Raw genomic sequence first — 13,829 nt, 5'->3', positions numbered from 1 at the left:
CATCTACGCTGCTATATTATTCATTCTACGTAATGACGACATAAAAACAAGATGAAGTACAGTTCCTGGATATAAAATACGTACCTGCTATCGATTATTACGATATGTCAGTCTATATATTTCATCGATAAATAGCCACGGTTAAGTAAACAAGTCTTCGTCTTCGTAAATAACCCCGGGAACATTTTTTTTTTTTTCATTATAACATTCTTAACGGCCGGTCAACACATAAAAGGTCATTAGGGCCATCAACCGATATAAGAAACACAGCGACCCAAAAAAGGAAATAGCATCAAACAAACTAAACGGTAATAGACAAATGCTAAAAATCTTAAATGGTTATATTATCACAATTATTAATACATTCTTAACAGCCCGTCAACACATAAAAGGTCATTAGGGCCATCAAACCGTAAAGATTAAAAAGGTAAGGCATAGTCTATTATATAGACCAACACATCTTTCAGATAACCTAGAATTTTATCAATCTCAACAGTTTCAAAAAGGGTCTTTAGATTTGTAACGTTATGATAAAAAAATCTCGAGTGGACAGAAGGCCAATTCAGTCCAATAAAAAGTGTTTGACGGTGAATGGCTAATCACATCCTATGCACCGAGGATTATCTCCGCCTTTCAACATACATGAATGCGTAAGGTATGTATGGCCCATCCGAAGACAACTTCGTCTCGGTGGTTGTCTCTATAGCATGGAGATCATTCACTGATGATAGATTTAGTGGAGTTGATATATTGATTCCATTCTTTCTGCCACTGAGCTGTTAAAATTGTTTAGTAAATGGTTTAAAATCATAAAAATAAAGTTTAAAAACAACAGGTGGTGGCGATAAAGCTTCCTTCGCGGCACGATCTACTTTTTCATTGCCTGGTATTCTCATGTGCCCTGGAATCCAGCAAAGAAGCAAAACGAAAAATAAAGGCAAGTCATGATATAGTACTAATGTATCACGAATGAAAATATTTTCAATATTTCTATTGCTAAGGCTTTGTAGTATGGAAGGAGAGGAATGGATAACAGCTCTCATTACTTTTTTTAATATGTTCAAGGACGAGGAAGATAGCTCACACTTCCGTCGAGAATAGTGAGACGTTCTGCGGTAGCTGGCATCCATAGACATGATCTTGTGTAGTCATGGCCGCGGCAACCTTATTATTATCTTTTGAACAATCAGTATATGAATGTAGAAATGTTTGATATTTTAACTGCAATTTCGATGGATGAATGAAAGGTGCAACTGTCAGTATTTGATTTAACCGTTTTATGAACTGAAAAGACTACCTCAGGTGAATTCAAGAACCAGGGTGGAAATGCTATGGTTCCGTATGACTAAATTTCCTCTTTATCAATATTTGTGTTTATAAAAGAGCGGAAATCCGAATACTGAATGGTGGAAAAGTGAACAAGCAGGATTTGAAGGACTTGATTTTAGCTGAATGGTGTATTTATTTCTACCGCTATACAGTGATGGTTCGTTAGTCTCTACATAGAGGCTTGCTGCAGGTGGGGTCTTAGAAGCTCCGAGAGCGAGCCTGAGACCTTGGCGATGAACAGTGCTTAATAATTTGAGATATGAGCTCTATAAAGTTATAGCAAAGCATTTCTATCAGCTCCCCAGCCATTGTGAGACACAATCTTAAGAATACTCAGAGCCTTAAGGCATTTGGCTCTAAGGTATTTTATATGTGGAAGGAACGGCAATTTCCTGTCAAATATCACATTAACGAATTTGGTTTGCTCAGCAACCGGAATGGGTACACCACAAAGTGATAGATGTGGATCGTCGTGTTGTTTCCACATTTGACAACAATACATACCAACATTTGTTTGCTTGTGAAAATTAAAATCCATTTTCATCTGCCAAAAATTGTAGTAGAATCAAGCATTATTGTAGATGTCTTTCGATGGTATTCATATGTTTAAATCGATAGCATATAATGCAGTCGTCGACATACCGAGCGCCTTCCATTGAAGGGGATAATGTTTTGACAATGGCAGGTTGCTGTGATGGAAAATAGTTTTTAAAGCAATGTTGATTGTTCCTTGCGTGCTTATAAGAGTTTTAGCTGCACCTTGTGTGCTTGACAATTTTTGGCCGCACCTGCGTTGGACTTTAGACACCTTCAAGAGCCGCATTTGATAAGGAAAAGACAATCTAGTGTTTCAATATATTTCATTATATGTCAAATATCTATCCGATAACCGTTACGATATTTATGTAATTTTAGTTGAGAGAAATAACACGCCTTATGGTTATTTTAACAACTTCAAAGTAGTACATTACATAAGGACTTGCATTGGACCTATACTGTGACTATGCACAACTGAAATATGTAAATGTCTATAGATAACCCTATTAAGTGAGTCAGTAGGGATAAAACAAACTATTGTATTGATTTGCTTTTTCTCAATTCGATGTTCAAGCCGAGCTAAATGGTTGGACATACGCATATAAAATATTATACGTAGCAGACAATTTACTTGGAAATGTCCTGCCGTTCTTAGTGAATTGGGTGAATCTAGTAGAAGCGAATTAAAGGCATTAGTTGAAGCCTTGAAATTTAGATTAAGGTCTGCAGAAAAAAAATCTGAATGTTTTCGAGCTAATTCACAAACTCGTGTGCGTGCTACAAAGGAATAAGATTTCAGAATTAGCTCAATGAATAAGAAGACTAACACAACGAGTCTATCCGACAGCTTACTCGAAACTAATAGGAACACTTGCTCTTGAACATGTCATCGAGTCAATATCCGACGCAGACAGACTACGATTAAAAGAGTCTAGACCAAGAGATATTAATGAAGTAGAGATCCAAGCTGTTATACTTAGACAACCATAGAAGTAGACCTGCCCTCTCTGTAACACTACAGCTGACAGCAAATCAGCACAGTTTCTTTACTTAAAGGATTCAACGAAGACGTTAGCTTTCTAAGACGTTCAGGCTTACAGAGACAAAAATAAGGTAGAAATTAAGGGGATCCCAATAAAGAAGAAAAAATGGTAGAGTCAACAGAGGTATTCAAATAATTATCAAGGGGATTGAAACCATAATGTTTATCCTAACAGTGGTCAAACAAGAAAGGGCGAATCCAAAGGGTGGTCAAATGGAAAATGCAATAATCAGGGAGACCGGGTTCAGTCCTAATTGGGGGTCACTGCTCGACTAGCACAGAAGGGTTTTCAAGAAATCTGAAGTACAATAAGTGTGAACATATGAAAAAAAGATGATACCAGAAGTAAAATATAAGAGAGATTTATGTAAGAAGCTCGGGTGATATAAGAGAAAATTTGTGACAGTTAAAGTTCAAAATCAACTCATTTCCTATGCTTACAGACACGTGGCAAACGAAACTATTTTAAGCAATAGCTTCATTCAAAGCTTAAATTTCTGACTTAAAAATTGTTCCAATCGAGATAGATTTGGTTATGGCTATATATGGTCAGCATCCAGTTCTGCTCACATAAGGCATAATGTGCTTGTGGCAGATATTAAGGACAAAGGGATTATTAGGATGGATTCCCTATCTAAAAAAACTGTGTTTTGCTGCTGAGTAAGCAATGTATAGCGGTTAATGGCACTAATGTACTTTCTTTAAGCTTTTGTGGTGAGAATGAATATAAGCACTCCTGTTCAAGATTTGCTGTAGTGGAGAAACATATTGTCAAATAGTGAGATAATTATCACAGGAAGGTTTAAGAACCCAGTTTGGAAGAAGACCAATGAATCGGTAGAACACTCAGAGATTTAAACAAAAAGCGAATGTTGTTAAGACTGTCATTGACCCCAGTACAGGATTAGTACCCATTAGAGTAGAGAATCTAGGTGACTGTGTACAGTGATACAGCTATAACAACTGTAGAAGCCTTAGACGAATGCGTTATAGATGAACAAAATGTCAATTAGTTGAGCACTGACCAGACAACTGATAAACAACCTGACAAACACAAAATACCAGAACAACTGCAGGAAATGATTATAAAATCCAGGATTTATTTCAAGATTTGTTCAAATCATAATGTTTTCTCGAAATCAACTGGTGGTATGGGTATAACTAATTTTGTACAGGACAACATAGATAAAAGTGTTGTGCGTTCTATGATGCAGAACAACGGACGAATTGCTAATTTACAGGAAGCAGAACAATCAGGATATTCGGAAGTTTGGGATGCAGAAGAAGACAGACCGAAACCAACAGTTTCTATTCCTGTCAGTGGATTATATCAGATCTTACAATGCCATTTGGATTGTGCAATGCACTTGGTACTTTTGAAAGACTGCTGGAAAATATTTTGGCAAAGCTGTCACTCAAAAAATGTTTGGTGTACTGAGATGACCTTGTTTGGTCAAAAACTATTGACGATCAAATAGAAAATATTAGACTTGTAATGAGAGTTGTGAAAGGCAAATCTGAAGTTAAGCCCAAAGAAATGTGATATATTACAAAGCCAAGAGTCCTTTCTTAGTCGTGCAGTTAGCCATGAAGGCTATTCTACAGATCAGGGTAAAATATCTACAGTACCAAACTGGCCAGTTCCTAAGAATTTGAAAGACATTCGAAGCTTTGTAGGTCTTTGCTCCGATTGCTAGTGACAATTGAGTAGGGGCTGTAATATTCCAGCAGCATGAAGGAGAAGGGAAAGTTTTATGTTACTACAGTAAAGTCGTTTGCAAGACAGAAAGAAAGTATATGGGACTTGGCGGGAATTACTTGCTCTTGTAAGCTCTGTAAAAACACTTTCATTATTACCTGTATGGTCGGTATTTTAAGTTCAGGACTGATCATGACGCACTCAGTTGGCTATTAAACTTCAAAAATCCTGAAAGTCAAATCGCTAGGTGGTTTGAACTACTGTCCTTATACAACTTTGCGGTTGAACACTGGACAGGTCGCAGCTATGGTAACGCTGATGCGTTTTCTCGGCATCACAGGGATGATGATTGCAGGTTCTGTAGCAAAGCAGAATGGCGTTATAACTGTTCCATAGATGCAGATGTTTGTACTAGGTATAGTAAAGTCCTTCAAAATGACACTTGGACAGTAACAAAACATAGATCCTGACCAGAGACATATTCTAAAACGTAAGGGAAAAACCTTCTGATATTAGTAATTATGATGAAGATGTATTATTGATTAAGATTTGAATCTTTCCGTATGGTTGATGGCGTTTTAACTAGATCATGGAAATCTAACATAGGCAGTGTAAATAATTGCAGAGGTATCGTGTACACAATGTTTTAAAACAATAGGATTTAATTACAGGGGGACTCCTTGGTGCCCTGAAAACTTTAAGATTAAATCTAGATATTTCTGGTATCACATAAGAGACGATTTTGAACATTGGTGAAAATTATGTGATGAATATGCCCAGAGAAAGGCAGTTAAAAGGAAGAATAGGTCCACTTTAAAACCGTATCGTCTCGGTGCCCCAATGGAAAGATTAGCAGTGGATATCATGGGACCATTACCACTTAGTAGTAAGGTTAATAGTTATTTACTAGTGATAGTGACTATTTCACAGTTACCAATTAGGGATCAAAAAGCCCATACTATTGCACAGAAAAATTATCTCCCTTTTTGATGTTCCCAGGAAGTTGCATTCAGGCCAGGGTCATCGTTTTTAATCAACAATTATGCATGAAATTTGCAATATTCTAAGGATCTTAAAGACAAAAACGACACCATATCGACCCGCAATCAGATGGTATGGTAGACTGAGCAAATATGACCAGTCCCTCAACAAAAGACGGAAAGGAAAGAGAATAGAAAGGTATTGCAGATAAAGAAAAATGATAAGAAACAGCGTACAGAGGAAGACAAGGAAAGAGAAGGCCGAGAGGAGATGAAGAAAAGGCAAGGAAAGCAAATGAGAAAAAGGCGAAGGTAGAGCATGAGAAACTGCCAAGAAAAGGGGAGTAGAAAAAGTTAGAGGATGGAGGAGGGCAAGAGAAGGAGGGAAGAAAACAGAAGATGAAGAGAGGGAAAGACAAGAAAAGGAGAGAACTATGAAAGAGAAAGTTAGAAGGAAGGAGATAGAGGAAGCAAGAGAGGGATAGGAGAGAGGGAGAGGGTGAAGAAAGTAATGAGAAGGGTAAATTATTGGTTAAAATGTTAATAGATAATGTAATCCAGAGGAGCATAAATAAATCAGCTACATCATAGATATACTTATCAACACATTACATGTTATCACTGCTAAGGATCCTGTAGAGCCTTATGATGCCAGTAAGTTTCGAGTCAGTGAATAATGAGTTCCATTCCTGAGTAATTCAATGGTGCTTATTGAAATGAAAAATTTGTGGAAAGCTGTCATGTGTGCGTGGTGACTTTAATATATCATCGTTATAAAGCAGTGCAGACTATTACAGTTGTACTTGTACCTTAACAGCAGAGTGCAATATTAATGGGCTGTGTTATATCTCCATGTTAATTTATCTATAGGAGGTATTGTAATGGTAAATTCAATATTTCAAAAAGGTGAAATTAATTATTTCTGAGGTGAATGGTTGTAATGAATTCAGATAGGTTTTGTTATGATTATTGACTAACTGTAGATAAAAACCAACAATTTATCATCACTGTATTTTCTGCTGAAATATTGTATTAATACATTCATGAATTGATTTTAAAATAATGATGGAATAAGATTAAAAGGTCAAATTTTATAATTGTATGGTTTCGTAAATTGCAGAAATTTGTAAATCGTCATCAATAAGACAGCTGGAGTTTTTCGGGCTGTAGAATAGTTTTGAAATGATAAGTTTTTTCAACAGTTAATAAGTACTTTTTATTGATTTTTATATTAATGCTAATACAGATACCTCTATAATTATGTACACGTGTTCTGGGACTAGAACAATCTTATAATACCATTTCAATGTAAACAATTAACTGCTGGCTGATGAATCCAGTAATTGATCAAAAGTGTATATAGTTGTAAACGTTTTACAGAAACATGTACTGTACTAAAAAGATATGTCTATCTTAAATCAGAGATGTACATGAAACTATATATTTTACTGAACCTGCCTCAGTGAAGAAATATAGATATGAAATGATCTACCGACAAAGCCATGAAATTGATATGCAGCAGGTAGGCAGACGACCAGAGCCGCCACTAGTTAATTGGTGATGCAGCATGGCTGAGTAAAGATTAAAGATGATACATGTTGTTAATAACATGAACGACAATGACTGATATTTAACGCTTACCACTTTGGAAGCCAAAGCCACTTCTTAAGAAAGGGGCAACGTTATACACACGGCAGAGCTGTCAGGTCGTCAAACCACATGTACGAGAGAGTTATTATTATAGCAATGTGGCGGTCATATGTTACAATCACACATATCCTCTACGTTGCTATATTATTTATTCTACGTAATGACGACATAAAAATAAGATGAAGTATAATTCCTGGATATACAATACGTACCTACTATCGATTATTCAATGTCAGTCTATATATTTCATCGGTAAATAGCAAAGGTTAAGTAAACAAGTCTTCTTCTTCGTAAATTTCCTAACTGTTCAGCACTGCGCTGGTTGACTGATAGTGCCTAGACTAATCAGGAACGACAACTCTGACAGATACGGGTACTTAGATTTCAATACTGCGGGAAAGCATATGTTGCGATTGTAGTGACTAAAATTGTCCTTGTGGCCTAGGACTAAGGCGACAACACGTGTATCAACTTGTCTGACCGGCGACGTGTTTACGCTAGATTAGAGGTATGCAATGGGCGATTCGGCACGTGTACCCACTTTCTCTATTATCAAGAACTGTTTATAAAAGAGTGTTGATTGTAAGAGCTACTAGAGGATAAAGCTTACCTGAAGATATTTCTTCTTTAAATGTTTCATGATGTTTTGTGGCCTCCTGACATTTTGCTATCTTTCTTATGTTTTTCGTAGCAACTGAGTTACTTCAGTTGAAAAAGCGCCAAGCAAACGCAATGATCACACCAAGTTAAAAAAATGTATTTTCCACACCAGAACAATCTGTCTACATTGTTATTTTGTGTCGTATTAAAAGCAATATCTTTGAAAATCAGCAGTCACGTTGCTTTCAACTTATTTATTTCTTTAAAATTTCCAACCTACATTTTTCAGGAATGCCAATCATATTTTGTAGCCTTTCATGAATTTACTAATGTTCACCATCGTTTTATACAGTTCAATAATACTTTGGGAAGGAGTTCAGTGTCTTCAACTTTCTCCATTATTACGACTATGGCAAAGAATTTGTCGTAAGGTGGTTCAAAATGTTTATATGTACAACAAATGGCAACTGCAGACTAGTGTCTACATTGAAAAGATCACAACAACGAACATCATAGATAAGGAACTATAAAGATGGAGAGAAAATTGTCTTAGCCTCATTGATGTTCCTTCTGTCTGCAACACAGAAATAAACCCTGGTTTATTCAACTTATGATTAGTTCAGCTGTAAAAACACAGTCAAACATTCCCAAAGTAAGATATCAAATACATTGTGATAAACGACTCTCTAGAGGACATGTTACGTCTGTAAGATCGTTTTTTGTCCATGCCTGATTTTATAATCGTGGACAAATGGTTGAGATTTCTGTGTCCAGTAAAGCTATTTTTCACAACTGAATTCAATGAAAAGATAATTCATACATCGTTGTATACTTTTGTCGACACTTTATGGGGAGTCTAAGGAATTTTGCCGACAACATGGTTTTGAGGGGAGTTTTATGGATCCCGTCATTGTAACCGAAGCAAACATAAGTTCTTGAAAGTCGCGTGCTTGTTGCTCCCTGCTTGTTCAACATTAAAAGTAATTGTTTGCTAGTTGTCAGTAGAATGTGTGCATGTTATGACACCTAAGTTTAGATTCAAGAAAGAATACCAGGTAATGGAAACGCAGAATGCGCTCCCGGGCGGGTTTATTTAATATTACGTTGATTTTAATCTTACCACTAGATTTTTGTTAACGCGTGCAAAAATATTTTATTGCTGAAGTTGCAAAATGATTTGAAAAAATATAGAGTACAACTTACACCCTGAACCTAAATTCGGTGAATCGTGTTCCATTTCTAGTGCTGACCCATTGCATCATTTGTAGAAACTAAAACGAGCACAGGAATCACCGTTTACATCGAGTCAAGACATGAATCGAAACATGATTCAATGTTAAGTAATACCGCCACTTCCAATAAAGGTTTAACATCGAAATATGATATCTTTTTATTTCCATTTTGTTTGTTTATAAATTTTCATTTAATAAATATTTTTTTCACACATTTGTACACGTGGTATCGATCTCCGATGACACCGTTAGTTGAGTATCCGCCCCTGTGAGGAAGGTTTCCGTTTCTGTCCCTGTCCTTTGTCTTTACCAAATGTAGTCACCACTCCTTGTTTAACAATCAACATCAAGAAATACACATTTAACGACTTACATAACGGATATGTCATATATAAAGAATTCAGTAACTTGATCCTTGTCTGCAAACATTATTACATTCCTAGCAAATATAAAAAAGAACTCTGCTCGCTTGATAAGGAAAGAAGTACTACAAATATACTACACATTATCCAGTCTATTCAGGCATCAGAGTTACAAGCAGTTATATTGCCTATTGGTGATTAGGATACGTACTTCCCTCGTTTCTGTTGGATTTCTTAACTTTACACGAATCCACATAGTTTTATTGCTGGCTCGTATAATTACTAAACGAAACCTGCTTACTACCGTTTCTATTTCCATGACGTCTGGTGACGGTGTCATTGTGATGTTGTTAACTCAAGAAATTGAATAAATGGTATGTGGATTTTAAAGGACTCAAAGTCTCCAGAGAATTTATCGAGGATGTTATCGAAACACGTCACAATGACCTTGCCAAATCCTTCTAGTTCACTTTCAGATACACTAATGACACCTTGACGTTAAAAACAAGAAATTCATTGACCATGTTCACGGTATATATCCACCGGAATTTAACGGAAGGACACGACAGACACTTCTACATTAGCCGCTTACCTAGATCTTTTCCTGCGGCGCAACCAGCAAAGAAATTTCCGGAACAATAGGTGTATTGTACTTCCTCAGGATCCTTCGTGTAAATTTTTCATGTTTCACACTAATTACATCGATTGTTTTGTTTGAATCCTGCTTCCTTTAACATGTTGGTGTTTTTTTTTTTTTTTTTTTTTTTGTCTTTTGTTGGTTTTGATTAAAAGAAAAATAAATATTTATGAGCCTCGGTTGTTTTGTCATTTTAAATGTGCGAATATTTTTACCTTTTTCCTGACTTTCAAGGTTTATTTTGTGTCGTTTATACACTCTTTGGAGTAGCATGTAGTAGATATTATTAGTATACTTTCAAGTCCACCAGTTTTGATGTAACTCAAATACCACGTTTTAATCCATTCAAATAGTGACACGGTTCAGAATATACACATGTGCCTGATGTTGTTCCAAAATTATTTTTTATATGACAATCACGATATGTATTTATTTATGGGCTGCTGCAACTGCCTGTGTAGATTCTGACTTTTCTTTCGATCACGATCACTTTGGATAAACTCAATCACCTTTTAGGTTTCAAAATTTAGGCCCTCCGCATCACTGACAACTCTGAGACGGACAAAACAGCTGTATGCTGACTTTACATTGACTTTACTGTTTCGATCTCTAAATTATAAACAGGTGTTATTTACTTGTGTGTATCAAGCAATACAAATGTAAACCAGGTATGATAGTGATTATTGTCCATCGTGATTTTGGTATAGTTATGGTTAGTTTAGCCAGATGTAATAAGATTTACAAAGCATGTGTCGTCGACGAAGCTGAAGACGCTTACTCTTCCTAAATATCTGGTCTTATTTTATTGTACGTTTTGGGGATTTTCTTTCTATTGTCCATAGTTTGCCCTAGATGTATTGAATTACAGTTTGGATTATGATTATGTTGACATGTTTGTACTTACTTGTATGTTTTCTGGGGTTGGTCTTGGAAATTAATATTCTCCCAAATAAAGCTTGTGACTTCTATGTATTATGATTTCACAACAGACTACCCAATATATCGTTAAGATCAATTTGCCAATGTGTGACCCTATCGCTGCCCTGCAAGCAGGCGATATGAACCTAGGAGGCGACTAAAATTGTCTCCCATATCAACGCCTCACTTTTAACGTTTGTGTCTTATAACGATTCCTCATTTAATGTTCGTACAATGCCTATGTATCTCTATAGTATCGATTTATAAATCTTTTTTTGCAAAAATAGATTAAATTTAATCGTTTTTACATCAACTATTTCAATTTCCTGTAAACAGATTCCTTATATCTTAACGCTTCACAACCTTCACACTTAAATGTACTTTGGAATCAAATATCTTTATCCTTTTTACAGTTTCGTAATCTTTTGATCTGTGATGTAATTAAAGGCGGCTAGTTCTGTTTCATTGTTGTTTCCCTGTATCTAGAATGGAGTCCAAAATGACATGTGGTTAAGTATTCGAAGATCACGTTTCGTTTTTTCCAGTTGGTGGTTTTGAGAACTTTTTTCGAGATTTGCAAAGTTTAAATGAATCTTGTTGAAGGTGATTATGTAACAGGGTCATATTTTGTCTGTCATATATTGTATAACTTGTAACATTCATGTTATGTCATATTTGTGTGATATTTCATATTGGCAATGTTTGCTGTAGTTAGTAGCTATATTTTGTATTGTAGTATATATATATATATATACTGGTTATATACATGTGTATTATTTTGTTTTCGCGGACACATCGTTAGTGTCACGTTTTACCTGCGCGCGTTTATACGTATTGGCGAGCGCGTCTCTTTGTGTAGTGTGTAGGTATGTACTTGTGTCCTTGAGTACTGTTCACTGTCCAACTGGACACGTGACATGTGACGGACTTGGACGGTCTTTTGTCTCTTTCTTTTATCGGGTACATTTGAATCTCCGCTGTTTTCTGTGACGGTCGTTCAAATGTCTTGGCTCTTCAGATTTCATCTTTTCGGTAAGTCTCCTCTAGTTTTATTTCTTTCTAGTTGTTTTATTTAGTATTTCTTTTATATTCTTCCCGTCGAGTGTTTGTATTTATGAAGAATGTAATTGCAGCAGTAATATTTTTATATATAACTGAATGTTCAGAATAGTATTAGGTGTGAACACGTATGTATTGTATTATCCATAAATCATGTAATTGATGGACTTCTAAGCGTTATGTGTTTCTTAAGATATTACATAAATTGTAATATCAGGTTATTCATTGGTTGTAGTTGCGCCGTAACTTGTAACGACGATGTGGTGATATTGTGGAGTGGTGCGACTGTGACATTATACATTAGCGCACTATACGTGTTGTAAGTGTTATTTTACTCTAATTAGAATGGTCATGTTTTAATTATTAGAAGTATTTTATTAAATCTTATATTTTATTCAAGTGTAAAAGTAATGACATAGTTTGACTATGTGAAATGTAACAAGTCTATGAAAGAAGTATGAATTGTTGAGTAATGAGTATGTAACGAGAGATTTGTGAATTTGAGAGTGTTTGATTACGTTATATTGTATATTTCAGAGTGTCTATTTTACATCGATCAATGATTAAATTTTGGAAAAGAACCCAGCGGTTTTGTCTTATATGATACAAAATACACCCGCTACAATTACTCAATGGGTTGCAAGCCAATGACGGAATGCGAACATGTTGCCTCAGATATGTCTAATGTAATGTACTCTACTCACTCAATATTACAGTAACTGATCAAATGGTCACTTGATTTCGATTTGTTGTGTTTAAGTGTGAACAGTGTAAGAGCTATAGCACACCTGAAGAATATGAACGCATACTCAGCACTTAAGTCAATCAGGCGAAAGGTGGGTGGACCTTCTTACCAAACACCGATAATATTCAATCGTCTGTACCTATCACACCGACAATGTGCATACGTCACAATATACAGGCGGGGCAGTAACACTTTGCACACGACACTGTTTCTCTCCGTTTCAGCGGTTCAGTTACATTTTGCATTTGTTTTAATCGATGTTAAGACATATTTCCTCTCCTATCTGTATCGATGTAATAAAACGATTAAGGTTACTTAAAATAGCCTTCTCTTGGTAAACCAGAAAAAGTCCTTTATCCAATACCTTAATTATGATAAAGCGAACGTGTCGACTTTGTCGGTAGGACGTAGGACATCCCGACAGGTGTCCACATTACGTCACTTTGATGACCATTCCAATGGTCGTAATCAAAAATAGCATACAAACCTTCAACAATACGACACGTACAATCACACAGCAGTCTCCCTCTAACACACTCATCACAAGCATTAATTAAATTACCATATATGTTAGTAGGTGTAAACCCAAACCAATCACGGATGCTAGTTAAAAGTAATAACATAAATTGTGAAATGATTAAAACGAAAATGAGAAATGAAACCAAAAGTGTGAAATAATTTTTCTAGGATGTCAAATTTATTTCTTATTTCAATATTGCACTGTTACCACTGACGTATTTTCCACAGATACACTAGTTTGTCTTGTACAATACAATAATTACGAATTCTGTACGAACACGTAGATGGAAGGTAGTCGTGTATATACTCGAAGTAGCCGTTACCACCATCACATCCAGGCACTTCCTTCGCCATTCGTGTTTGTCGCTCGACGCGATCTCTTTCGCCTGGAGTATCACGTTTCCTCCTTCCGTTAAAAGAGTCCTCTGACACATACGGTGAATGGTTTTGAAGTAGAATACCTATTCCTATAAGACATCGACTGTTCTCTCCATTCTCTCTAGTGTAAACGACATCGCAA

The sequence above is a fragment of the Ylistrum balloti genome, unplaced genomic scaffold, assembly GCF_031769215.1.
Source record: "Ylistrum balloti isolate Yb309-2 unplaced genomic scaffold, AGI_CSIRO_Ybal_v1 Utg370792, whole genome shotgun sequence".
NCBI lineage: Eukaryota > Metazoa > Mollusca > Bivalvia > Pectinida > Pectinidae > Ylistrum > Ylistrum balloti.
Note: the sequence above shows the minus strand (reverse complement) of the source record.